The sequence below is a fragment of the Pseudophryne corroboree genome, chromosome 4, assembly GCF_028390025.1.
Source record: "Pseudophryne corroboree isolate aPseCor3 chromosome 4, aPseCor3.hap2, whole genome shotgun sequence".
Lineage (NCBI taxonomy): Eukaryota > Metazoa > Chordata > Amphibia > Anura > Myobatrachidae > Pseudophryne > Pseudophryne corroboree.
The window spans coordinates 877,990,600-878,018,196 of record NC_086447.1 but is presented as its reverse complement, the minus strand read 5'-3'; the positions used below and the strand labels follow the sequence as shown (position 1 = coordinate 878,018,196).

Here is a 27,597-nt window from a genome sequence, read left to right as displayed (position 1 = left end):
ACCGAACCGTACCGAACTTCACGCTCTTAACCCGGTTCCGAGCCCGGCTCGAGTTCTCCCGCCTGACTCGGAAACCCGAACGAGGCAAAGCGTCATCATCCCGCTGTCGGATTCTCGCAGGATTTGGATTCCATGTAAGGAGCCGCGCGTCAGGGTCATTTTCACTCCAGTCTCGGAGAGTGTAGTGAGAGGACGTGTCGGGGGCGGGAAAGTGGGGTGGCGAGTCGTGTGCTGTGTTGTGCTCATAGGCGTGCGCAGGGGGGGTGCCTTGTGCGCACAGGCACCCCCTAATGTCCGGCAATCCGATCTCACATGCCTGATAGTGTGATCGCCGAGCAGGCTGATTACTGTCCCCTCTGCGTTGCACCCTGTCTGGACTGCATTACTGACTGGACGCCTGGTTTAATCAAGGGTGCCACTGCCACCGGCTTTCGAACTCCCGGCTCCACCTCAATGTACAAAAACAGCGAGATGTGACGTGATGACATCATGCTGCTCGCACGCCACCTGTCACATGCCCACCTCTCTCCTTCTATTCTATGCCAACGCCAGCCACTGATGAGGAGCAGCATGCAGCCAGCGTTCCTCTTAGGAAGACAAAAAGGCCCAAAAGGCGGTGCTAGACACACCCCTCCATCAGTGCACCCCCTAATAAAATGTGCTGCGCATGCCAATGGTTGTGCTGCTCAGTCCAGTCCAGTGTAGTCAGTGTATTGTGATGCATCAGTCCATCCAGTCACAGTGTTGGTGTCCTCTGCTGCTATATGTCCCCAGTGCTGCTGGCTGCTGTATAAGTCCCTTGCATTTTTGCGGTGTTGTCTTGCATCAGACCAGGGGTAGTGTCTTGTGCAGCTTCAGTCCAGTGACCAGTCACAGTGGTGGTGTCCTCTGCTGCCATATATCCAGTGTAGCTGTATAAGTCTCTTTCAGTGATGCTGTGTTGTCCTGCATTAGACCAGGGGTAGTGTCTTGTGCAGCTTCAGTCCAGTGACCAGTCACAATGGTGGTGTCCTCTGCTGCCTTATATCCAGTGTAGCTGTATAAGTCCCTTTCAGAGGCGCTGTGTTGTCCTGTATCAGACCAGGGTAAGTGTCTTGGCCATCAGTCATTCCAGTGACCAGGCAGTCACAGTGGTATACGCTGCTGCTATATGTCCACTGCTGACGTATTATAATAATAATAATAATAATAACAACAACAACAGGTCCCTCACAGTGTTGCTGTGTTGTGCTGCATCAAAACCAGTGGTAGTGTCCTGGCCATCAGCCATCAGTCATTCCTGTGCCGCATATTGGGGGTCATTCCGAGTTGTTCGCTCGCAAGCTGCTTTTAGCAGCTTTGCACACGCTAAGCCGCCGCCTACTGGGAGTGAATCTTAGCTTCTTAAAATTGCGAACGAAAGATTTGCAATGTTGCGATAAGACATCTCTGTGCAGTTTCTGAGTAACTCGAAACTTACTCGCCATCTGCGATCAGTTCAGTGCTTGTCGTTCCTGGTTTGACGTCACAAACACACCCAGCGTTCGCCCAGACACTCCTCCGTTTCTCCAGCCACTCCCGCGTTTTTCCCAGAAACGGTAGCGTTTTTTCACACACACCCATAAAACAGCAAGTTTCCGCCCAGAAACACCCACTTCCTGTCAAACACAGTACGATCACCAGAACGAAGAAAAAACCGTGAGTAAAATTCCTAACTGCATAGCAAATTTACTTGGCGCAGTCGCAGTGCGAACATTGCGCATGCGGACTAAGCGGAAAATCGCTGCGATGCGAAGAAATTTACCGAGCGAACAACTCGGAATGACCCCCTTTGTATTATATAACTCCAGAAACATAATGGAGAACAAACATTTGGAGGATAAAATAGGGAAAGATCAAGAACCACTTCCTCCTAGTGCTGAAGCTGCTGCCTCTAGCCATGACATAGATGATGAGATGCCATCAACGTGGTCTGCCAAGACCAATGCCCAAAGTGATAGTAGAGGGCATGTAAAATCCAAAAAGCCAAAATACAGTAAAAAGACCCAAAAAAAGAAATTTAAATCTTATGAGGAGAAATGTAAACTTGCCGATATGCCATTTACGACACGGAGTGGCAAGGAATGGCTGAGGCCCTGGCCTATGTTCATGACTAGTGGTTCAGCTTCACATGACGATGGAAGCCCTCATAACTGAGGCCTTGACACTTATGTTGGTGTTATACGTGCGTCCGGTATCCGCCATTAGTGCAGTGGGATTTAGACAATTGATGGAGGTATTGTGTCCCCGGTACCAAATCCCATCTAGATTCCACTTCACTAGGCAGGCGATAGCGAGATTTTGCCATTTAATTCCAATGATTTGGACGTATAATTACAGTGATCTTGCCAAGTAATTCCAGTGATTTGGACGTATAATTATTAATTACAGTGATCTTGCCAATTAATTCCAGTGATTTGTACGTATAATTATTAATTACAGTGATCTTGCCAATTAATTCCAGTGATTTGGATGTATAATTACAGTGATTTTGCCAATTAATTGCAGTGATTTGGCCGTATAATTATTAATTACAGTGATCTTGCCAATTAATTCCAGTGATTTGGACGTATAATTCCAGTGATCTTGCCAATTAATTCCAGTGATTTGGACGTATAATTCCAGTGATCTTGCCAATTAATTCCAGTGATCTTGCCAATTAATTCCAGTGATTTGGACATATAATTCCAGTGAATTGGACGTATAATTCCAGTTGGAATTGTTTGTGTCGCTTGGCTTAGTCATACAGCTACCTCATTGCACCTCTTCTACATCTTTGCATGAGGTGCTGTTTGGGGCCTAGTTTTTGAAAAGTGCCATCCTGTGTGACACTGCCGTATGAGTCCAGGGGTACTGCCGTATTAGTCCTGGGGTACAGCTGTATAAGTCCACCAATTGCAGATTTTTTTAAAAGTGACTGGAGCGTGCTGGAGATGCTGTCAGTGGACCGAACAATTGCGGCCCACTTTCGACATTCAGTCACTGCATGACACTACTAGATGGGCCAGGTGGTTGTGTCACTTAGCTTAGTCATACAGCAACCTCGGTGCACCTCTTTTTCTTATTTGCATCATGTGCTGTTAGGGCCACAAACATGTAGACAAGTGGAGCAGGGCAAACTAAGGACTAGCCGGTGTTTGTGACACACACTTGTGTCGCTTGGCTTAGTCATGCAGCTACCTCCTGTCTGACACTGCAGTGCCACTCCTAGATGGGCCAGGTGTTTGTGTTGTCCACTTGTGTCGCTTAGCTTAGTCAGCCAGCAACCTTGGTGCAACCTTTTGGCCTAAAAACAATATTGAGAGGTGTGAAGTGTTCTGAATAGACTGGAAATGAGTGGAAATGATTGTTACTGAGGTTAATAAAACCGTAGGAGCAACATTACCCCCAAATTCTGTGATTTTAGCTGTTTTGATGTTTTTTTCAAAAATCATCCAGATCCAAAACCAAAACACGAAAGGGTGGTTTTGGCAAAACAGGATCTGTGGCTGATCAAAACCAGGTGAAATGCAGGCGTGACGTCAGCCAGCCACAGAACCTGTGTAAGTCATGGGTTTCCTGGTTTAAAGGGATAGTATGGTAAGCCTATAAATCGACCCCCATGTCATGTCCCCTGACGTAGCAACGTTTATATACCATGTACTTCATAGTTGCCTACCCTCCCTCATTCTGCAGGAGACTCCCTGAAATAGTAGCAATCTCCCTGACTCCCTGAAAAGTCCAGCAATCTCCCTGATTGCACCTTACCCCATTATATAGCTTTTACATTCTTGGGGGAAAAAATAAATCAGAGAAATATACATTCAAATGGGATCATCACTGTCATTTTCCTGTATTGGTTATATGGCATAATGGGGGTCATTCTGACCTAATCGCACGCTGCCGTTTTTCGCAGCGCAGCAATCAGGTCACTACTGTGCATGCGTATGCACCACAATGCGCAGGCGCGTCGTACGGGTACAAAGCGGATCGTTGCTGTGCAATGGATTTAATGAAGAATCCATTTGCACAGCCGATTGTAAGGAGACTGACAGGAAGAAGGCGTTTGTGGGTGTCAACTAACTGTTTTCTGGGAGTATTTGGAAAAACGCAGGCGTGTCCAAGCGTTTGCAGGGCGGGTGTCTGACATCAATTTCCGGGACCTGACAGACTGAAGTGATCGCAAGGGCTGAGTAAGTTCTGACCTACTCAGAAACTGTACAAACTATTTTTGTACCGCTCGGCTGCACATGCGAACGCACACTTGCACAGCAAATATACACTCCCCAGTGGGCGGCGACTATGCGTTTGCACGGCTGCAAAAAGTAGGTAGCGAGCAATCAACTCGGAATGACCCCCTATGATCCCTATGGCAACATGCATTTTACATAAGAATTCTTGTAGCCACTTACAGTATACGGAACCTCTTGTAAAACACAATACATGAACACTTCCTGAAAAATATCAGTGTCTTTTCTTCAACAAGTAGATCTTATTAACTTTGCGGCTCATTTACATTTGGATATGTCATTTTTATGATACACCGCTCAGATTTAGCAGAGCGCGTCCGTGCTGATAGGCGTTTCATTCACAATCTCACTGAAATGCTTTTTCAAAAGTAAGCAAGTATGATGTACTTGTCCTACATTGCCCTGTACTGTAAGTCGCTATTTTCTTGTTTTGCTAATTTGTTTATGTACTTTGTTATGCGCTGCAAAACACTTGTGGTGTCATATAATTAAACAATAATAATAATCATAATCATAATAATAACAGGAGCTGGTTGGTTGGTACTTTACCTCTGTCCATTTTATCTCTCTCCAACGCTTAGTAAATAGACCCCAAAGGGGTTAGTGTATCTAACAGTGAACAGAGTGGAGAAGTGGGGAAGTATTTATCAAGTAAACAGAGGTGTAGCAAGTAGAGATGAGCGAGTCCGGTTCTCAGAGAACCGAACCCTACCGGACTTTGCCTTCCGAGTCCGGATTTTCCCTCTTGACTCAGAAACCCGAACGCGGCAAAATGCGTGTTCTCTGCTGCCATATATCCATTGTAGCTGTAAAGTGGTGCTGTGTTGTGCAGACTAGTGATGAGCGGGTTCGGTTCCTCGGGATCCAAACCCCCCCGAACTTCACCCATTTTTGCACGGTTCCGAGCAGACTCGGATCCTCCCGCCTTGCTCGATTAACCCGAGCGTGCCCGAACGTCATCATCCCGCTGTCGGATTCTCGCGAGATTCGTATTCTATATAAGGAGCCGTGCGTCGCCGCCATTTTTCACTCGTGCATTGGAGATGATAGTGAGAGGACGTGGCTGGCGTTCTCTCAGTTTCTGTGTTCAGTGTGCTGCAAATATCTGTGCTCAGTGTGCTGCAAATATCTGTGCTCAGTGTGCTGCAAATATCTACGTTCTCTGCCTGAAAAACGCTCCATATCTGTGCTGCATTGTAGTATATAGTAGGAGGACAGTGCAGAATTTTGCTGACCAGTGACCACCAGAATTATATCAGTACGGTACAGTAGTCCACTGCTCTACCTACCTCTGTGTCGTCAAGTATACTATCCATCCATACCTGTGGTGCATTTAAGTTTTTGTGCGCAGTATATATATAGTAGTAGGACAGTGCATCATTTTGCTGACCACCAGTATATAATATATAGCAGTACGGTACAGTAGGCCACTGCTCTACCTACCTCTGTGTCATCAAGTATACTATCCATCCATACCTGTGGTGCATTTAAGTTTTTGTGCACAGTATAAATATAGTAGTAGGACAGTGCATAATTTTGCTGACCACCAGTATATAATATATAGCAGTACGGTACAGTAGGCCACTGCTCTACCTACCTCTGTGTCGTCAAGTATACTATCCATCCATACCTGTGGTGCGTTTAAGTTTTCGTGCGCAGTATATATATAGTAGTAGGACAGTGCATAATTTTGCTGACCACCAGTATATAATATATAGCAGTACGGTACAGTAGGCCACTGTTCTACCTACCTCTGTGTCGTCAAGTATACTATCCATCCATACCTGTGGTGCATTTAAGTTTTTGTGCGCAGTATATATATAGTAGTAGGACAGTGCATAATTTTGCTGACCACCAGTATATAATATATAGCAGTACGGTACAGTAGGCCACTGCTCTACCTACCTCTGTGTTGTCAAGTATACTATCCATCCATACCTGTGGTGCATTTAAGTTTTTGTGCGCAGTATATATATAGTAGTAGGACAGTGCATAATTTTGCTGACCACCAGTATATAATATATAGCAGTACGGTACAGTAGGCCACTGCTCTACCTACCTCTGTGTCATCAAGAATACTATCCATCCATACCTGTGGTGCATTTAAGTTTTTGTGCGCAGTATATATAGTAGTAGGCCATTGCTATTGATATATTACTGGCATATAATTCCACACATTAAAAAATGTAGAACAAAAATGTGGAGGGTAAAATAGGGAAAGATCAAGATCCACTTCCACCTCGTGCTGAAGCTGCTGCCACTAGTCATGGCCGAGACGATGAAATGCCAACAACGTCGTTTGCCAAGGCCGATGCCCATTGTCATAGTAGAGAGCATGTAAAATCCAAAAAACAAAAGTTCAGTAAAATGACCCAAAAATCTAAATTAAAAGCGTCTGAGGAGAAGCGTAAACTTGCCAATATGCCATTTACGACACGGAGTGTCAAATGGGTGAAGTTCAAAAACTTTGGGTGACAGCGGAAGCAGTCCACTGCCAACTAAATCCCTTCCTCTTGTAACCAAGCTCCTGCAAACCACACCACCAACTCCCTCAGTGTCAATTTCCTCCTTAGACAGGAAAGCCAATAGTCCTGCAGGCCATGTCACTGTCAAGTCTGACGAGTCCTCTCCTCCCTGGGATTCCTCCGATGCATCCTTGAGTGTAACGCCTACTGCTGCTGGTGCTGCTGTTGTTGCTGCTGGGAGTCGATCGTCATCCCAGAGGGGAAGTCGGAAGACCACTTGTTCTACTTCCAGCAAGCAATTGACTGTCCAACAGTCCTTTGCGAGGAAGATCAAATATTACAGCAGTTATCCTGCTGCAAAGCGGATAACTCAGGCCTTGGCAGCCTGGGTGGTGAAAAACGTGTTTCCGGTATTCACCGTTAATTCACAGGGAACTAGAGAATTGTTTGAGGTACTGTGTCCCCGGTACCAAATACCAAGGCCGTAACTAGGTGTGTGCCGATGGTGCCTTGCCCACAGCGCAAGTGCAGTGAAGGCGCACCGTCTGGCAGCACACCCCTATCTACGGCTGTTTTAGTCAGTGATGGAGTAGTGAAATTTCCGCTGTCCGCCGGTGCACGCCTCTGTAAGCGACGGGGAGCGCGCCATTTGGTGTTACCCGTCGTGCGGTAATTCTGGCTGAGAGCTCCACCGCAACCTTTGAAGTGGAGAGGGAGCGCTCCTTCAGCCGCCTGGTCCCGTATAGGAGCCGCCGCTGCCTCTACTGTGACACCCGACGCAGCCTGAACATTGGAGAGGGGACTGTGAGCGCCAGTAAATGAGTGTCTGCGCCTGGTAGTCCTGGATGCCGCATCGCACTAACAGGTAACTTGACACGCACACACACTCTCACTCACTCTCACTTTCTGTTGCTGTAATATGTAACAAAGGGTGACTCTGCTGCTGTAATGTGTAAACGGGACTATGCTGCTGTAATGTGTAAAATGGTACTCTACCTGCCGTACTGTGTAAAAGAAAGCTCTACCTGCCTTACTGTGTAAAAGGTATCTATGTGAACACGCCCCTTCCACATAAAGCCACACTCCTATATTTTGCCGCGCGCCTACGGCGCACATTGGCCCAGTTTTATATTTGGGGTGAGGGGGCGCCGATGCTGTTTTTTGCACACAGCGCTAAAATGTCTAGTTACGGCACTGCCAAATACCATCTAGGTTCCATTTCTCTAGGCAGGCGATACCGAGAATGTACACAGACGTCAGAAAAAGAGTCACCAGTGTCCTAAATAATGCAGTTGTACCCAATGTCCACTTAACCACGGACATGTGGACAAGTGGAGCAGGGCAGACTCAGGACTATATGACTGTGACAGCCCACTGGGTAGATGTATTGCCTCCCGCAGCAAGAACAGCAGCGGCGGCACCAGTAGCAGCATCTCGCAAACGCCAACTCGTTCCTAGGCAGGCTACACTTTGTATCACCGCTTTCCATAAGAGGCACACAACTGACAACCTCTTACGGAAACTGAGGAACATCATCGCAGAATGGCTTACCCCAATTGGACTCTCCTGGGGATTTGTGACATCGGACAACGCCAGCAATATTGTGCGTGCATTACATGTGGGCAAATTCCAGCACGTCCCATGTTTTGCACATACATTGAATTTGGTGGTGCAGAATTATTTAAAAAAACGACAATGGGCGTGCAAGAGATTCTGTCGGTGGCACGAAGAATTGCGGGCCACTTTCGGCATTCAGCCACCGCGTGCCGAAGACTGGAGCACCAGCAAACACTCCTGAACATGCCCTGCAATCATCTGAAGCAAGAGGTGGTAACGAGGTGGAATTCAACCCTCTATATGCTTCAGAGGACGGAGGAGCAGCAAAAGGCCATTCAAGCCTATACAGCTACCGACGATATAGGCAAAGGAGGGGGAATGCACCTGACTCAAGCGCAGTGGAGAATGATTTCAACGTTGTGCAAGGTTCTGCAACCCTTTGAACTTGCCACACGTGAAGTCAGTTCAGACACTGCCAGCCTGAGTCAGGTCATTCCCCTCATCAGGCTTTTGCAGAAGAAGCTGGAGAGATTGAAGGAGGAGCTAAAACAGAGCGATTCCGCCAGGCATGTGGGACTTCTGGATGGAGCCCTTAATTCGCTTAACCAGGATTCACGGGTGGTCAATCTGTTGAAATCAGAGCACTACATTTTGGCCACCGTGCTCGATCCTAGATTTAAAACCTACGTTGTATCTCTCTTTCCAGCAGACACAAGTCTGCAGAGGTTCAAAGACCTGCTGGTGAGAAAATTGTCAGGTCAAGCGGAACGTGACCCGTCAACAGCTCCTCCTCCACATTCTCCCGCAACTGGGTCTGCGAGGAAAAGGCTAAGAATTCCGAGCCCACCCGCTGGCGGTGATGCAGGGCAGTCTGGAGCGAGTGCTGACATCTGGTCCGGACTGAAGGACCTGCCAACGATTACTGACATGTCATCTACTGTCACTGTATATGATTCTGTCACCATTGAAAGAATGGTGGAGGATTATATGAGTGACCGCATCCAAGTAGGCACGTCAGACAGTCCGTACTTATACTGGCAGGAAAAAGAGGCAATTTGGAGGCCCTTGCACAAACTGGCTTTATTTTACCTAAGTTGCCCCCCCTCCAGTGTGTACTCCGAAAGAGTGTTTAGTGCAGACGCTCACCTTGTCAGCAATCAGCGTACGAAGTTACTTCCAGAAAATGTGGAGAAAATGATGTTCATCAAAATTAATTATAATCAATTCCTCCATGGAGACATTCACCAGCAATTGCCTCCAGAAAGTACACAGGGACCTGAGATGGTGGATTCCAGTGGGGACAAATTAATAATCTGTGAGGAGGGGGATGTACACAGTGAAAGGGGTGAGGAATTGGACGATGAGGAGGAGGTGGACATCTTGCCTCTGTAGAGCCAGTTTGTGCAAGGAGAGATTGATTGCTTCTTTTTTGGTGGGGGCCCAAACCAACCAGTCATTTCAGTCACAGTCGTGTGGCAGACCCTGTCGCTGAAATGATGGGTTTGTTAAAGTGTGCATGTCCTGTTTATACAACATAAGGGTGGGTGGGAGGGCCCAAGGACAATTCCATCTTGCACCTCTTTTTTCTTTCATTTTTCTTTGCATCATGTGCTGTTTGGGGACTATTTTTTGAAGTGCCATCCTGCCTGACACTGCAGTGCCACTCCTAGATGGGCCAGGTGTTTGTGTCGGCCACTTGTGTCGCTTAGCTTAGCCATCCAGCGACCTCATTGCGCCTCTTTTTTTCTTTGCATCATGTGCTGTTTGGGGACAATTTTTTTAATCTGCCATCCTGTCTGACACTGCAGTGCCACTCCTAGATGGGCCAGGTGTTTGTGTCGGCCACTTGGGTCGCTTAGCTTAGTCACACAGCTACCTCATTGCGCCTCTTTTTTTCTTTGCATCATGTGCTGTTTGGGGACAATTTTTTTAATCTGCCATCCTGTCTGACACTGCAGTGCCACTCCTAGATGGGCCAGGTGTTTGTGTCGGCCACTTGGGTCGCTTAGCTTAGTCACACAGCTACCTCATTGCGCCTCTTTTTTTCTTTGCATCATGTGCTGTTTGGGGACAATTTTTTTAATCTGCCATCCTGTCTGACACTGCAGTGCCACTCCTAGATGGGCCAGGTGTTTGTGTCGGCCACTTGGGTCGCTTAGCTTAGTCACACAGCTACCTCATTGCGCCTCTTTTTTTCTTTGCATCATGTGCTGTTTGGGGACTATTTTTTTAATCTGCCATCCTGTCTTACACTGCAGTGCCACTCCTAGATGTGCCAGGTGTTTGTGTCAGCCACTTGGGTCGCTTAGCTTAGCCATCCAGCGACCTTGGTGCACCTCTTTTTTTTCTTTGCATCATGTGCTGTTTGGGGACTATTTTTTGAAGTGCCATCCTGTCTGACAGTGCAGTGCCACTCCTAGATGGGCCAGGTGTTTGTGTCGGCCACTTGGGTCGCTTAGCTTTGTCATCCAGCGACCTCGGTGCAAATTTTAGGACTAAAAATAATATTGTGAGGTGTGAGGTGTTCAGAATAGACTGGAAATGAGTGGAAATTATGGTTATTGAGGTTAATAATACTATGGGATCAAAATGACCCCCAAATTCTATGATTTAAACTGTTTTTGAGGGGGTTTTGTAAAAAAAACACCCAAATCCAAAGCATACCCGAATCCGACAAAAAAATTTCAGGGAGGTTTTGCCAAAACGCGTCCGAATCCAAAACACGGCCGCAGAACCGAATCCAAAACCAAAACACAAAACCCGAAAAATGTTCGGTGCACATCACTAGTGCAGACCAGTCCAGTGTAGTCAGTGTATTATGCTGTATCCGTCCAGCCATTCACAGTGTTGGTGTTCTCTGCTGCCATATATCCAGTGTAGCTGTATAAAGTGGTGCTGTGTTGTGCAGACCAGTGGTAGTGTCCTGTGTCATCAGTAATTCCAGTGATGATATACGCTGCTGCTATATATCCACTGCTACAGTATAACAATTATAACAACCTGTTGGGCTGCATCAGACCAGTGGTAGTGTCCTGTGTCATCAGTAATTCCAGTCATTCCTGTGACGCATATTGTCTCATATAACTCCCAAAAAATAATGGAGAACAAAAATTTTGAGGAGAAAATAGGGAAAGATCAAGTAGAACCACTTCCTCCTAGTGCTGAAGCTGCTGCCACTAGCCATGACATAGACGATGAAATGCCATCAACATGGTCTGCCAAGGCCTATGCCCAATGTGATAGTAGAGGGCATGTAAAATCCAAAAAGCCAAAGTTCAGTAAAAAGACCCCAAAAAAAGAAATTTAAATGGTCTGAGGAGAAACGTAAACTTTCCAATATGCCATTTACGACACGGAGTGGCAAGGAACGGCTGAGGCCCTGGCCTATGTTCATGACTAGTGGTTCAGCTTCACATGACGATGGAAGCCCTCATAGCTAAGGCCTTGACACTTATGTTGGTGTTAGACATGCGTCCGGTATCCGCCATTAGTGCAGTGGGATTTAGACAATTGATGGAGGGGTATTGTGTCCCCGGTATCAAATCCCATCTAGATTCCACTTCACTAGGCAGTGATTTGGACGAATAATTACAGTGATTTTGACAATTAATTTCAGTGATTTATAGTTATTAATTACAGTGATCTTGCCATTTAATTCCAGTGATTTGGACGTATAATTACAGTGATTTTGCCAATTAATGTCAGTGATTTATAATTATTAATTACAGTGATCTTGACATTCAATTCCAGTGATTTGGACGTATAATTACAGTGATTTTGCCAATTAATGTCAGTGATTTACAATTATTAATTACAGTGATTTTGCCAATTAATTACAGTGATTTGGACGTATAATTCCATTTGGAATTGTTTGTTTGTCGCTTGGCTTATTCATACAGCTACCTCATTGCACCTCTTCGACATCTTTGCATGAGGTGCTGTTTGGGGCCTAGTCTTTGAAAAGTGCCATCCTGTGTGACACTGCCGTATGAGTCCAGGGGTACTGCCGTATTAGTCCTGGGGTACTGCGCCGTATAATCCACCAATTGCAGATTTTTTTTAAAAGTGACTGGAGCGTGCTGGAGATGCTGTCAGTGGACCGAACAATTGTGGCCCACTCTCGACATTCTGCCACTGCGTGACACTACTAGATGGGCCAGGTGGTTGTGTCGCTTAGCTTAGTCATACAGCAACCTCGGTGCACCTTTTTTCTTCTTTGCATCATATGTTGTTAGGGGCCTTTTTTTGATATCTGCCCTCCTGTCTGCCACTGCAGTGCCACGCCTAGATGGGACAATTGTTTGTGTTGCTTGGCTTAGTCATACAACTACCTCATTGCAATTCTTTTTCTTCTTTGCATCATGTGCTGTTTGGGGCCTTTTTTTTTTTTTAAATATCTGCCCTCCTGTCTGACACTGCAGTGCCACTCCTAGATGGGCCAGGTGTTTGTGTTGTCCTCTTGTGTCGCTTAGCTTAGTCATACAGCCACCTCGATGCAACTTTTAGGCCTAAAAACAATATTGTGAGGTGTTCAGAATAGACTGGAAATGAGTGAAAATGATTGTTATTGAGGTTAATAATACCGTAGGAGCAAAATTACCCCCCAAATTCTGTGATTTTAGCTGTTTTTATGTTCTTTTCCAAAAATCATCCAGATCCATAACCAAAACCAAAACATGAAAGGGTGGTTTTGGCAAAACCAAGCTAAAACCAAAACACGAAAATGGAATTAGAACCAAAACCAAAACACGAAAAGTGCCCGCCGCACATCTCTAGCATGTGTCATGGTGCCTGGAGCAAGGTATGTTTCAGCGCAGAGGCGGGCTGGCCCGGGGGGGCAGGGTGCCAAGGGTCATGGGCTGGCCGCCACCTTCCACTTTACCAGTGGTGGCCAACCCACGGCTCTCGAGCCGCATACGGCTCTTTCTATCTCCACATGCTACTCGCAAGCTCCCGCGGCGCCTCCCGCTGCCCTAGTCTGCAGTGTTCGGCACCAGCCCATGAGCCAATCAGAGCTCGTGGACCGGCAGCCAATCAGGAGTCTTAGCTGCCGGTCCGCGAACTCTGATTGGCTCATGGACCGGCACCTAATTAGGGAGAATCAACGCCGCCGGAGAGTGGAGACTGAGGGGCGGGAGAGGCGCACGCTGTGCTTTCCTCCCCTCACAAGCAGCAGACTAAGCAGAGCAGCAGCACGGCGGTGAGCAGCACTTGGGGGGGCGCAGTGTGGGGACATGTGTATCTTAAGATGGGCATACACTATACAATTATCTGTCAGATAATCTGTGGTTGGAATGAAAACCTGGTAATGGATGAGAGCAACTGACAATCAACCATTTACTACCAAACACTGGAAAACGGACAAAACCTGTCGTTCTACAAATTGGTTAAATCACAGAAAGGTTTTGTCCATTTTCCAGTGTTTGGTAACAAATGATCGATTACTAGCAGTGGGAGAAAAAGAAAGCTCTTGTGTGGGCGCACTCTTAGAAAAAGAAAAAGAAGAAAATTCTTAAATTGGAAAAGATTATGTTAAAACATGAGTTTAATAGTTAATTAGTTAAGAACAAATATCCTTCTACGATCCTAAGGAAAAATGCACATAAAGTGCAAAAAGATTTTTTTAAAAATTATGTTAAAATGTTCTGGTCTGTAAATCATGAAGGAAAGATTTAGAAAGGTTGCAGACACTATATAGTCTGACACCCGTTTCTCCTGACCAGTACAGATAATCTGTATTAATGGGACCCACGGAGGAGGTCGGTGTACATATTTTGTCATAGAAAGACTGATTACATTGGGTCAATACTATACACTTTGTTAGTTACCCGTGAAATCATATGGCATAAATTCAGATTGGATGTCTGGCTGTGCTCATGAAAATTAGATCCTCATGAAGGAGGATATAGAGAAGAAAAAGGCTGAAAAAAGTATAAATAGTGGTGATACTGCTGTTGGTGTCCACCCTTCAGAGGAAGGGGAATAGTTCCTATCCTACAACACCGGGTATTCCCAGGGAGTCTCCTCTCGTGGTACTGACCCAGCCCAGCGCTGTTTAGCTTCCAAGATCGGACGAGATCGGGCACAAGCAGCGTGGTATGATAGTAGGAGGGATATCTACCAATGAGAGTGCACCTATATATGAAAGTATAGAATGATAGAAATATAGAACAAGTAGTACGTGGATCTGCTTTCCACGTTAGGCAGAGTAGAATGACTGTCACACCGTGGCGCCGTGTACCCTGGATCGGGGATGAGAGTCCACTAGACAATAGTCAGTTAGGAAAATGAAGGAAAAAGTATAGAGATAAAGTTAAATGACCATTCAATATTTAGGGAACAAATATCCAATGACGGAGAAAAAATCAAAATGAGTTACAAAAACCAGAGACAAGCTGACTATACAATCTTTGTATGCAGTCAATTTAAATATGTGACAAAAATAGATAACCCATGCGTAGTTGAAAATAGAGATCGGTGCATCTGATAAGAAATACTGTGTAAGGCTGATATGAATAAAATTCAGAAAGTAGGTGATCCCGGAAGTGAACAAGCCCGCAGGCGAAACGCGTTTTCTACGGACTCCACAGCGGGACCTGCGTATGGAGGCTTCTCTGATTATCATCTACCTGCTGCGTCTGATTTTTTGAGTATTTTGGCTTTTTTGCCAACATTAATAATCATTGTATTTTGACTTGATGTGTATATAGGTTCTTATTTTCAACACAAGCTATTATTGTGCTAAATCTCTAATATAGGCACCCACTGTTGATGCATGATTAATATATCTCTTAGGAGGTATTTATATACACACATAAATAATGACTCCTTGTGTTTAACCCAGTTCATTTGTCTGGGTGATTAGAGGGTGATCTTTAACTCCTGATACTACAGGATCCTAATGGCTTTAAGCAATATACTTTATTATAAGTGCTTATTTAGCTATTTGTGATCACCTACTTTCTGAATTTTATTCATATCAGCCTTACACAGTATTTCTTATCAGATGCACCGATCTCTATTTTCAACTACGCATGGGTTATCTATTTTTGTCACATATTTAAATTGACTGCATACAAAGATTGTATAGTCAGCTTGTCTCTGGTTTTTGTAACTCATTTTGATTTTTTTCTCCGTCATTGGATATTTGTTCCCTAAATATTGAATGGTCATTTAACTTTATCTCTATACTTTTTCCTTCATTTTCCTAACTGACTATTGTCTAGTGGACTCTCATCCCCGATCCAGGGTACACGGCGCCACGGTGTGACAGTCATTCTACTCTGCCTAACGTGGAAAGCAGATCCACGTACTACTTGTTCTATATTTCTATCATTCTATACTTTCATATATAGGTGCACTCTCATTGGTAGATATCCCTCCTACTATCATACCACGCTGCTTGTGCCCGATCTCGTCCGATCTTGGAAGCTAAACAGCGCTGGGCTGGGTCAGTACCACGAGAGGAGACTCCCTGGGAATACCCGGTGTTGTAGGATAGGAACTATTCCCCTTCCTCTGAAGGGTGGACACCAACAGCAGTATCACCACTATTTATACTTTTTTCAGCCTTTTTCTTCTCTATATCCTCCTTCATGAGGATCTAATTTTCATGAGCACAGCCAGACATCCAATCTGAATTTATGCCATATGATTTCACGGGTAACTAACAAAGTGTATAGTATTGACCCAATGTAATCAGTCTTTCTATGACAAAATATGTACACCGACCTCCTCCGTGGGTCCCATTAATACAGATTATCTGTACTGGTCAGGAGAAACGGGTGTCAGACTATATAGTGTCTGCAACCTTTCTAAATCTTTCCTTCATGATTTACAGACCAGAACATTTTAACATAATTTTTAAAAAAATCTTTTTGCACTTTTTGTGCATTTTTCCTTAGGATCGTAGAAGGATATTTGTTCTTAACTAATTAACTATTAAACTCATGTTTTAACATAATCTTTTCCAATTTAAGAATTTTCTTCTTTTTCTTTTTCTAAGAGTGCGCCCACACAAGAGCTTTCTTTTTCTCCCACTGCTAGTACTTGTACTCCCTGGCTCTGGGCGCACCACCAAATAAGGACTATTACTGAAAGATGGTATCTCTCTTTTCCTTGGTTCAATTGTCCGCCTTTGGTTTCAATAATATCAATAACTGATTATATCCCAGTGCCCAGTCGCTCCCTCTTTTTGTACATAACAAATGATCGATTGTCAATTGTTCTCATCCATTACCAGGTTTTAATACCAAACACAGATTATCTGCCAGATAACTGTATAGTGTATGCCCAGTTTAACACTGGGGGCATATCTGGCACTGGGGGGGCTTGTATCTGGCACTGGGGGGGATATGTCTTTCTGGCAGTGGGGGCATATCTGGCACTGGGGGGACGTGTATCTGGCACTGGGGGCATATCTGGCACTGGGGAAACATGTGTTTCTGGCACTGGGGGCATATCTGGCATGGGGAGGGACGTGTATCTGGCACTGGGGGCATATCTGGCACTGGGGAGATGTGTAGCTGGCAGTGGGGGCATATCTGGCACTGGGGAGACATGTAGCTGACAGTGGGGGCATATTTGGCACTGGGCATATCTGGCACTAGGGGGACATGTGTATCTGGCACTGGGGGGACATGTATCTGGCAGTGGGGTCATATTTGGCACTGGGGGCATATCTGGCACTGGGGGAACATGTGTATCTGGCACTGGGGGCATACCTGGCACTGGGGGGACATGTGTATCTGGCACTGGGGGCATATCTGGCACTGGGGAGATGTGTAGCTGGCAGTGGGGGCATATCTGGCACTGGGGAGACGTGTAGCTGACAGTGGGGGCATATTTGGCACTGGGGGCATATCTGGCACTGGGGGGGACATGTGTATGTGGCACTGGGGGGACATGTATCTGGCAGTGGGGACATATTTGGCACTGGGGGCATATCTGGCACTGGGGAGACATGTAGCTAGCAGTTGGGGTAGATCTGGCACTGGGGGCATATTTGGCACTGGGGGCATATCTGGCACTGGGGGACCATGTGTATCTGGCACTGTGGGCATACCTGGCACTGGGGGGACATGTGTATCTGGCACTGGGGGCATATCTGGCACTGGGGGACATGTGTATCTTACACTGGGGGCATATCTGGCACTGGGGGAACATGTGTATCTGGCACTGTGGGCATACCTGGCACTGGGGGGACATGTGTATCTGGCACTGGGGGCATATCTGGCACTGGGGGGACATGTGTATCTTACACTGGGGGCATATCTGTCACTGGGGAGATTTGTATCTGGCAGTGAGGGCATATCTGGCACTGGGGAGATGTGTATCTGGCAGTGGGGGCATATCTGGCACTGTGGAGGAATTTATGTATCTGGCACTGTGGAGGAATATATGTATCTGGCACTGTGGGGACATTTATGTATTTGGCACTGTGGAGGCACCTATTTTTTGGTGTTTTTATATGTATGTGGCACTGTACAGGGGCTTTATTTGTATGTGGCACTGTACAACATGACTAAAAATGGGGTTATGACACAAGGTCGTACTCCTACAAACGTCAAACCGAAAGGTGTGCAGATAAAAACGAGGTGTCGCTTTGTGACAACTATGCCACGCTATGGCGCGCGCATGATATGGCTCTTACCCTTGACTACAGATCTTTTCTGGCTCTTTGCCACTGACTGGTTGGCCACCCCTGCACTACACAGCTCTGCTGAAGCCGCGGCCGCACTGACAAATTTATAATTAAGTATCTTTGGGATAATTTACACCAGGCCTAATTTTTTTTTTTATTAATAATTTTTTAAACATAAAAAACTACATTTAAGATGGCGCCATTACTTATGGGCAAGTGCTCTGGACTTGCCCCACAGGCTAAATGTTGCCAGCCCCTGTTTCAGCGCCCCCCTCCCCTGTACTGAATTGGGAGTGTGGCCACCAGGGCCGGTTCTAGACCTTGTGGCATTCAGGGTGAAAGTTTCCTTTGCTTCCCCCCCCCCCCCACACCCATAGGCCAAACATAGTGCTCAAGCCTCTAACCCCAAACGACTCTTTAATACATTTAAATCACTTCTGAATCCTCCCACACCTACCCCACCAGCCACTATCAAGGCACAGGATCTTGCTTCCTACTTCAAGGAGAAGATTGATAAGATCCGAGATGAAATGGTATGCTCTTCGGCAGCCAGTGACCTGCTCCGTTCTGTACCTGAACCCTCTGGCACTCTTTCTTCATTTGATCCCACAAATGAAGATGAAGTATCATCACTCTTCTCATCCTGCTTCTCTACTACCTCTCCTCTTGATCCTTTACCCTCACAAATAAGTAAAGCTCTGTCTCTGGTGCTCATCCCTACCTTAACTAACATCTGTAATCTCTCTCTCTCTACTGGTATTTTTCCTTCACTCTTCAAGCATGCAGTGATTACTCCCATTTTAAAAAAACAAAATTCTGACCCTAATGCTCTCTCAAACTACCGCCCTATCTCTCAGCTCCCTTGTCTCTCTAAGCTACTTGAGAGACTTGCCTACACTCGACTCACACACTTTCTTAACTCATACACTTTGTTGGACCCACTTCAGTCAGGCTTCCGTTCCCAACATTCCACAGAGACGGCACTGACTAAAGTGGTTAATGATTTGGTCACTACGAAGTCTAAAGGCCACTACTCACTACTTATTCTTCTAGATCTATCTGCTGCATTTGACACTGTAGACCACTCTCTTCTCATACAGACACTACAATCCCTAGGTCTTAAAGACACAGCCCTTTCTTGGTTCCTATCGTACCTATCCAATCGCTCCTTCAGTGTTCGCTTCTCTGAATCTACCTCCTCTTCGCTACCTCTTTCAGTTGGAGTACCGCAAGGCTCAGTCTTGGGTCCTCTGCTTTTCTCTATCTATACCTCATCTCTTGGTAAACTAATCAGCTCTTTTGGTTTTCAGTATCATCTGTACGCAGATGATACTCAAATCTACCTATCCTCCCCTGACTTGTCCCTATCTGTACTGGACCGTGTCACTGAATGCCTTTCTGCCATCTCATCCTGGATGACATCTCGCCACCTCAAACTTAATATTTCAAAGACAGAGTTAATTATATTTCCACCGGCCAATAGTAGGTACCAACCTGATATCTCTATCACTGTTGAAAACTCTACTATCTACCCTACCCCACAAGCTCGCTGCCTAGGTGTCATCCTTGACTCTGATCTGTCCTTTGTTCCCCACATTCAATCTGTCTCAAGATCATGTTACATGCATCTAAAAAACATATCCAAAATACGACCATACCTTACACAAGACACTGCTAAAACTCTAATCCACGCTCTCATTATCTCCCGCATTGATTATTGCAATAGTCTCCTAACTGGTCTTCCCAAAACAAGACTCTCACCACTACAATCCATTCTGAATGCAGCGGCGAGGCTTATCTTCCTCGCTAGACGTTCATCGTCTGCAGATCCACTCTGTCAGTCCCTCCATTGGTTACCTGTACTCTACCGCATTCAATATAAAATACTTTTACTCACACACAAGGCCATTAACCAAACTACACCAATGTACATCACTTCGCTTATCACAAAATATCTCCCAACCCGACCTCTGCGCTCTTCACAAGACCTGCGTCTCTCATCCACACTCATTACTCGCTCCCACTCACGACTGCAGGACTTTCATCGGGCTGCACCCACCCTGTGGAATGCCCTACCACGCACAATAAGACTCTCCTCTAGTCTCCAAACCTTCAAGCGTTCCCTCAAAACTCACCTCTTTAGGCAAGCGTATCAAATTCCTGAACCGCCCACATAACTTTCATAAACCTTCCTATCAAATTACATCCACTCTGTACAGTCCACACATATCCTCACATGTCTTCTCATTCTATGCAATAGATAGCACCTTTCCTTGTGTACATATGCCTATTTCCCTATAGATTGTAAGCTTGCGAGCAGGGCCTTCCTACCTCTATGACTGTTATCACCCAGTTTGTTATTGTTATTTCAAATTGTAAAGCGCAACGGAATTTGCTGCGCTATATAAGAAACTGTTAATAAATAAATAAAAAATAAATAGTGCGCGCGGCAAAAAATAGGAGCGTGGCTTCATAGGGAAGGGGCGTGGCCACAGTTGTGCCCCCTGTAATAATGGACCTAGTAGTTGTGCCCCCTGTATCTGTGCTCCCTGTAGATTTGCCCCAGTAGTTGTGCCCCCTGTAGATTTGCCCCCAGTAGATGTGCCCCCTGTAGTTATGCCCCCAGTAGTTGTGCCCCCTGTATCTGTGCCCAGAGTAATTGTGCCCCCTGGTACAAACACTAAAGAAAAACAAAAAAACAATACTCACCTGCCCCGCTCCTGCTTCCCGACTGCTGCTGCCGCTTCTCCATCTACGCAGTCCCTCTGAGCCTGGCCGCATCTCCGCCTGTCTGAGGTCAGGCGCCCGTGCATGTGAGGTCACAACGTCACACGCAAGTCACGGAGAGCGGAGGGGAAGAGGGAGGGAGGTAGAGAGCTGACGCAGCTCAGGCTTTCAGCTGTGGCTGCGAGCTGCGTGCGGCCAGGAAGAGGTTCTGGCGGAGTTGAGCTGCGGCGCCCTGTACTGCCTTGGGCGCCTGGAGCTCGAGCTCCTCCAGAACCGCCCCCCCTACGCCCCTGCAATTAAATTCTATAAAATGATGGGTTTGATGTTAGTGTATTAGAATGCTTAATATTTGTAGACACTCCCTTACTAACATGTGTAAGCCTGAATCTTTAGTGATGGTCCCTGGGACCAGGGGGATGCTGGGAAGTGGGTGGTCCAGTGTGCAGTGTGCCTGGAGTTGGTGATGGAATAAACAGCACAGCAGTGAACTCACATGTCTCTGTGTCCTGATGACTGGGTTTACAAACATATGAACAAAACATGGTGTCAGAAGAAGTTTAACTTGGACTGCTAGTGCTCTCAGAGTGTGAAAGAATCCTACAGAAGTCTGTAAGGCTGTGATACTCAGTGTCTGCAAAGCCTGCCGTGTGCTCCTCTCTTCAAACAGTGAGTAACCATGGATAAACTGGCTCCTCCAACCAGCATGCTGATGTCTGGTAACTTGTCTGAAAACTGGAAAAGATTTAAGCAAAGGTTTAATATGTATCTTCTTGCACGTGGAACTGATACAGAGGCTGACAAAACGATGTGATAGAAGAGGATGTGCTGGACATTTATAATAGTTTTCAGTTTGCTGAGGGGCAGAATATGGTGCTATCTTCTATAATGCAAAAGTTTGAAGATTACTTTGTGCCAAGGAAAAATGTGACATATGAAAGATATAAGTTTTTCACATGTGATCAGAAGTCTGGAGATGGATTTGATCAGTACAGTATGTTACAGAGCTGCAATCACTCAGTAAAACCTGTGAGTTTGGTGATTTAAAGGATTCACTGATTAGAGCTCTTATTGTCTGTGGAATACCTGATAATGGACCCAGAGAGAGATTCCTGAGAGAGCAAGACCTAACACTAGAAAAGGCAGTGACTATGTGTGGATCTGCAGAAATAACTAGATTTCAAGCCAAAAAGTTACACAAGGACGCTGATGCTGCTGTATATGTTGTGCAGAAAACAGAGCAAAGCAAACCTCCATTCTCAAGAATGAAGCAGTCTAAGCCACAGTCTAATAAGGAAATGTGTAGTAGATGTGGAAATGCTCACAATCCTAAAATGTGCCCTGCTTATGGTAAAACCTGCATGAAATGTGGTAGACTTAATCACTTTGCCAAATGCTGTAAAATTAAAAGTAAAACAACTAAAGTGCATGCTGTTAAACAAACAGATGATTTCTCTGTGGATTGCATTGAACTTTGCAGTGCAGATAAGAAAGAATGGATTGTCCCTTTAACTGTGAACGAGATTGTCATTCCCTTTAAGCTTGATACTGGCGCGCAGGTGAATTTAATATCATTTCAAGACTATAAGACTTTTAGAGTAAAATCTAAAATTCATCCAGCCAAAGTGAAAGTTACAGGGTACAATGGGGAGGAAATTCCTGTGAAAGGTACATGCTTAGTGACACTGAAATATAAGGGACAACAGTTTAAACCATCTCTACTGATTGTGGATAAAAATGTACAACCGATTCTAGGATTAAGTTCCTGTGAGAAACTAAGCTTGCTAAAGAAAGTTTTTATGGTGACATCAGAAGTAGAAGATGACTGCAAATCGATGTTTACAGAATACAGAGACTTGTTTGAAGGTCTAGGTTGTTTGCCTGGAGAGCATAAAATAAATGTAGACACGCAAGTTTCTTCAGTGATACACCCCTGTAGAAAAGTGCCATTTGCACTGAGAGAAAAACTGAAACAAGAGTTAAATCGCATGGAAGCCTTGGGTGTGATACAGAAAGTTGATGAGCCTACTGAATATGTCTAGACCCCAGAGATTTAAACAAAGCTATTAAACGAGAACATTTCAAACTATCAACCAGAGATTAAATCATGTCGCAATTTGCGGGAGCAAAATGGTTCAGTAAATTGGACGCATCTTCAGGATTCTGGCAAATGAAGCTAGATGAGGCCAGCTCAAAGCTTTGTACATTTAATACACCAGAAGGTTGATGCAGATTTCTTCGACTACCATATGCAATATTGTCTGCTCCAGAAGTATATCACAAAAAGATACACATGATTTTTGAACATATTCCAGGTGTTGAAACAATGATGGATGACATTATTGTCTGGGGATCTACAAAGGAAGAACATGATTCTAGATTGAGACAAGTAATGGAACTTGTCAAGAAAGTGAATCTAAAGCTAAACAAGGACAAATGTGAATTTGGCGTGAATACACTTACCTTTATGGGCGACGTGGTCTCGGATCAAGGTGTAAAACCAGACCCAAGTAAAATATCAGCCATAGTGAACATGGAACATCCTAACAACAAAGACGACATCAGAAGATTCCTAGGAATGATTACTTACTTAGGAAAGTTAATTTCTCAACTCTCTGAACGAACAGCCTCTCTTAGATGGTTGTTGGACAAAGATAACGAGTGGATGTGGTCACATGAACAAGAAGAAAGTTGGTAAAACTTGAAACAGATCATTACAGAGCAACCAGTGCTAAAATTCTTTGATCCTGCGAAAAGAATAAGAATTTCAGCGGATGCTTCGCAATTTGGCCTAGGCTCAGTGTTGTTACAAGAACATGAGGATACATGGCAACCAGTAATCTATGCATCAAGAGCACTGACAAGTGCTGAAACAAGGTATGCACATATAGAAAAAGAACTTCTAGCGATCACATATGCATGTGAGCGATTTCATCAGTTTGTGTATGGTCAAACATTTACAGTGGAAACTGACCACAAGCCATTGGTAGCTATCATGACTAAATCATTGCATGACTGTCCCATGAGAATTCAACGAATGCTTATCAGACTACAGAAATATGATGTACACTTGCTGTACTGTCCCGGCAAATACATGTACATTGCTGATACACTTTCTCGTGCTGTGGACAAAAGTGAAGGTTCCAAAAGTCTGATGGATGAAGAGATAGAAGCCTATGTTAATTTGATCGTAGCTTCTCTACCAGTGTCTCTTGCAAGACAAGAACAGATTAGGAAAGAAACTGAGACAGATGACACAATGAAAGTGTTGAAAGATATCATTCTGAAAGGTTGGCCAGCAGAAAAACATGCGTGCCCGCTGTCTATCCATGATTATTGGATGTACCGCAGGGACCTTACAGTTGTCGATGGTATTATTTACAAAGGCAATAGGTTTGTCATACCTGCACGACTAAGAAAAACTATGCTGTGCAAGATAAATGTAGGCCACTTAGGAGAAGAAAAATGTAAGCGGAGAGCGCGTGAAGTTATGTATTGGCCAAGAATGAACCAAGACATAGCACAGACTACAGCTACATGTGAATTATGTCTTACGTATAGACCGAAACAACAAGTTGAGCCACTGAGTCCTCACGCAATGCCAGAGAGATCGTACCAGAAAGTTGGCGCAGATTTGTTTGATTGTAATGGGAAAACGTACATTGTCGTGACTTATTATTACTCTAACTACCCTGAGGTGAAGACACTACATACAACTACTAGTAAAGCCGTAATCAATTGCATGAAGTCAATCTTTGCAAGGCATGGTGTTCCTATGGAAGTATTCACTGACAATGGTCCACAGTTTTCCAGTGCTGAATTTAAACAATTTGCTGATGAGTGGGAATTTGTCCATACTATGTCAAGTTCCCACTATCCACGCTCAAATAGGTTGGTGGAAAGTTCAGTAAAAACTGTAAAGAGTCTCATGAAAAAAGCTCAAGAAGGTAAAGAAGATTTCTACAAAAGTCTTTTAATCTACCGCAGTACACCTTTACAGAATGGACTTTCTCCTGCACAAATGCTGATGGGAAGGAGGATTAGAGCAAATCTCCCGATACATTATGAACTGCTTAATACACATAACTCAACGTTGGTCAGACTGAGTAAGGAACGTCAACAGGCGAAACAGAAACTGTTCCATGACAGGCGAGCAAAAAGCTTATCTGATCTAAACTCGGGTGGCCAAGTCCGTCTCAGAGATCACGAGAAAGGTATTTGGGTGCAGAAAGGTATTGTGCAAGCACAAGTAGCACCAAGATCTTATACTATATGTACAGAGCGTGGAACGGAAGTAAGAAGAAATCGGGATGGATTTAAGATCTCAACCTAACCATAATGAAGACAACATGACTGAAGAATACCCTTCATCTGACATGTATGATGATCCTGATAATGGTGAACCAACCACGATTCTAGAAAGGTCCAACATGGTCGATGAAACACAGACTGTGTATGAAAGACCCAAAAGGGAAATACGCAGACCTGAGAGACTCATTGAAACGTGTAAGATGATGTTCTTAATATGACGTTGTTAATTGTTGCATTGAAGCGTACAGGGCTTATCTTTAAAGAAAAGAGGATGTGATGTTAGTGTATTAGAATGCTTAATATTTGTAGACACTCCCTTACTAATCTGTGTAAGCCTGAATCTTCAGTGATGGTCCCTGGGACCAGGGGGATGCTGGGAAGTGGGTGGTCCAGTGTGCAGTGTGCCTGGAGTTGGTGATGGAATAAACAGCACAGCAGTGAACTCACATGTCTCTGTGTCCTGATGACTGGATTTACAAACATATGAACAAAACAATGGGTAGATGCTGATTGGTTACTATGGGCAACTGGTCCACTTCTCAACACTTCCCAGCTTGATACATCAATCCCAATGCAGCATATGTGTGTCTCCTGTGGTTTGGGGACCAGGTATTTTCCTGCCGCTTCCCCTTAATGGTGACCTCATGGGAGCAGCATTGTTATTTAATGATAGAATAAATTGCATTATTAAACATATGTTATTTGCAGGACAAATCATACAGTATTTCACGGCACGGTGTTAATGACTTCAAGGAAAAAAAGAATATATAGTATGTTTTCCATCCATTGGTCACTGCTCGATGGTAAACGGGTGGCTTTGTATTGCCGTTACTGTTAAGAAAGTCAAAGTAAACATGGGAACGGCCCTATACTGTAGCTACAGTAACTGTGTTTCTATAGATCCGTAAGTGGCCTGAGCGCTTATCCTTTCCGTTTAATGAACACATTTTTAATGCTGCCATTAGTCCATGCAGGTGTGATCGGGATAATCTAATCTGTCTGTCCTCTGAATGGCTCCTCATCTGGTGTATCTGTCATTTGTCTCACACAATGGGTCTGTGGTGTTAGAAACAGCGCCATTAACACATGATCTGCCTATTGACACCGGCCGGCCATTACTGCTCTGTCAGCTGTCACAGACACTTACCATTTACAGGAATCAATCCACACATATACAATGAGGCTCTAATGAGAGGGAGAAAAGGAGAAATCATCCTATGTAATAACTATAATAGATCATCGGCAACAATACTGTAAGTGCCTGAAGTATTATAGTGTCAGTGCTGGATCATATATAATACATATTATTATACGTATACAGTAAGATAATACCGCTTTCACATCGCTAATGCCGGATCCCACCCGGTAAAAGAAACGTGTCCTTACCGGGTGGGATCCGGCATTTGCTCCCGTCTGCAGGCTTTCCGACCCAGCAATATACCGGGTCGGTTGCCATAGCAGCGGGAGGGCGCAGCAGCAGCAGGGGCGGGGGTGGAGGCGGCGCTGGGAGATGAGCTCATCTCCTGCGCCGCCTCTCCCTATGCTGTGAATGGGAACCGTGTCGCATCGACACGGCTCCCATTCACACCGCACCTGACCCGGTAATCAACCCGGGTATAATCCTTCTTTTATACCGGGTTGAATTACCGGGTCAGGCGACCCGCTAATTCACAGAAAGTGCTTTCACATCGCACACTGACCCGTGTCGACACGGCAATTTGCCGTGTCGATACCGGGTTATTTGTGCGATGTGAAAGGGGTATTATATTCTTCATCTGTCATACAATTGTGTGGCTGCATCCTGTGCGTGTATGCAGAAACCAGCATGCAGATAAAGGTAGAAAGTTTCTTTTTCACTAATAGTATGACCCCTTGACACTTAAGGGGGGTACTCACGGAGCGATCGCTGCTTAAAATCTAAGCAATCTGACTAGATTGCTTAGATTTTAAGCAGCAATCACTCCGTGTGTAGCCCTCACAGCAGCCCCGCGCATCGCTATCGCCGGTGCAAGATTGGCCTGCATTTAGCAGGTCGCTCACTTCACCCGCTGAGTGAAATGAGCGCGCCCCCCCCCCCCCCCCCCCCGTCTCCCCCCGTACGCTCAGCACACATCTCTCCCCAAATCGGGCAGTGAATACGGCCCTTTAGTGTTATAATATTATTAATATTATGCTGCCCAGTGGGTGTAGGCCGGCATCTAGTCCCATACTGCACCAAGGGCCATCTTAACAGCATTGATGAACCTGGTCAAAGGCTCCTACACACCATTCATGGGAATAAGTAACAAAAAAAAGTCATAATGAAAGTATTCACAGCGCTTCACTTTTTCCACATTTTGTAATGTTACAGCCTTATTCCAAAATGGAATAAATTAATTTTTCCCCTCAAAATTCTACACACAATACCACATAATGACAACGTGAAAAAAAGTTTTTATTTGAGATTTTTGCAAATTTATTAAAAATAAAAAACTAAGAAATCACATCCGAATTCACAGCATTTGCTCAGTACTTTGTTGATGCACCTTTGGCAGCAATTACAGCCTCAAGTCTTTTTGAATATGATGCCACAAGCTTGGCACACCTATCTTTGGGCATTTTCGCCCATTCCTCTTTGCAGCACCTCTCAAGTTCCATCATGTTGGATGGG

At 45.0% G+C, this 27,597-nt stretch overlaps 1 protein-coding gene and 2 pseudogenes across 1 annotated transcript in view; 2 read left to right on the top strand and 1 right to left on the bottom strand.

The window, feature by feature from the left end:
* GLP1R (glucagon like peptide 1 receptor) overlaps positions 1-27,597 on the top strand; it is a 615,585-nt gene that overhangs the window by 234,450 nt on the left and 353,538 nt on the right. The gene's annotated exons all lie outside the window — the stretch shown is intronic.
* LOC134913071 (5S ribosomal RNA) lies at positions 14,261-14,379 on the bottom strand (annotated as a pseudogene).
* LOC134913070 (5S ribosomal RNA) lies at positions 15,650-15,768 on the top strand (annotated as a pseudogene).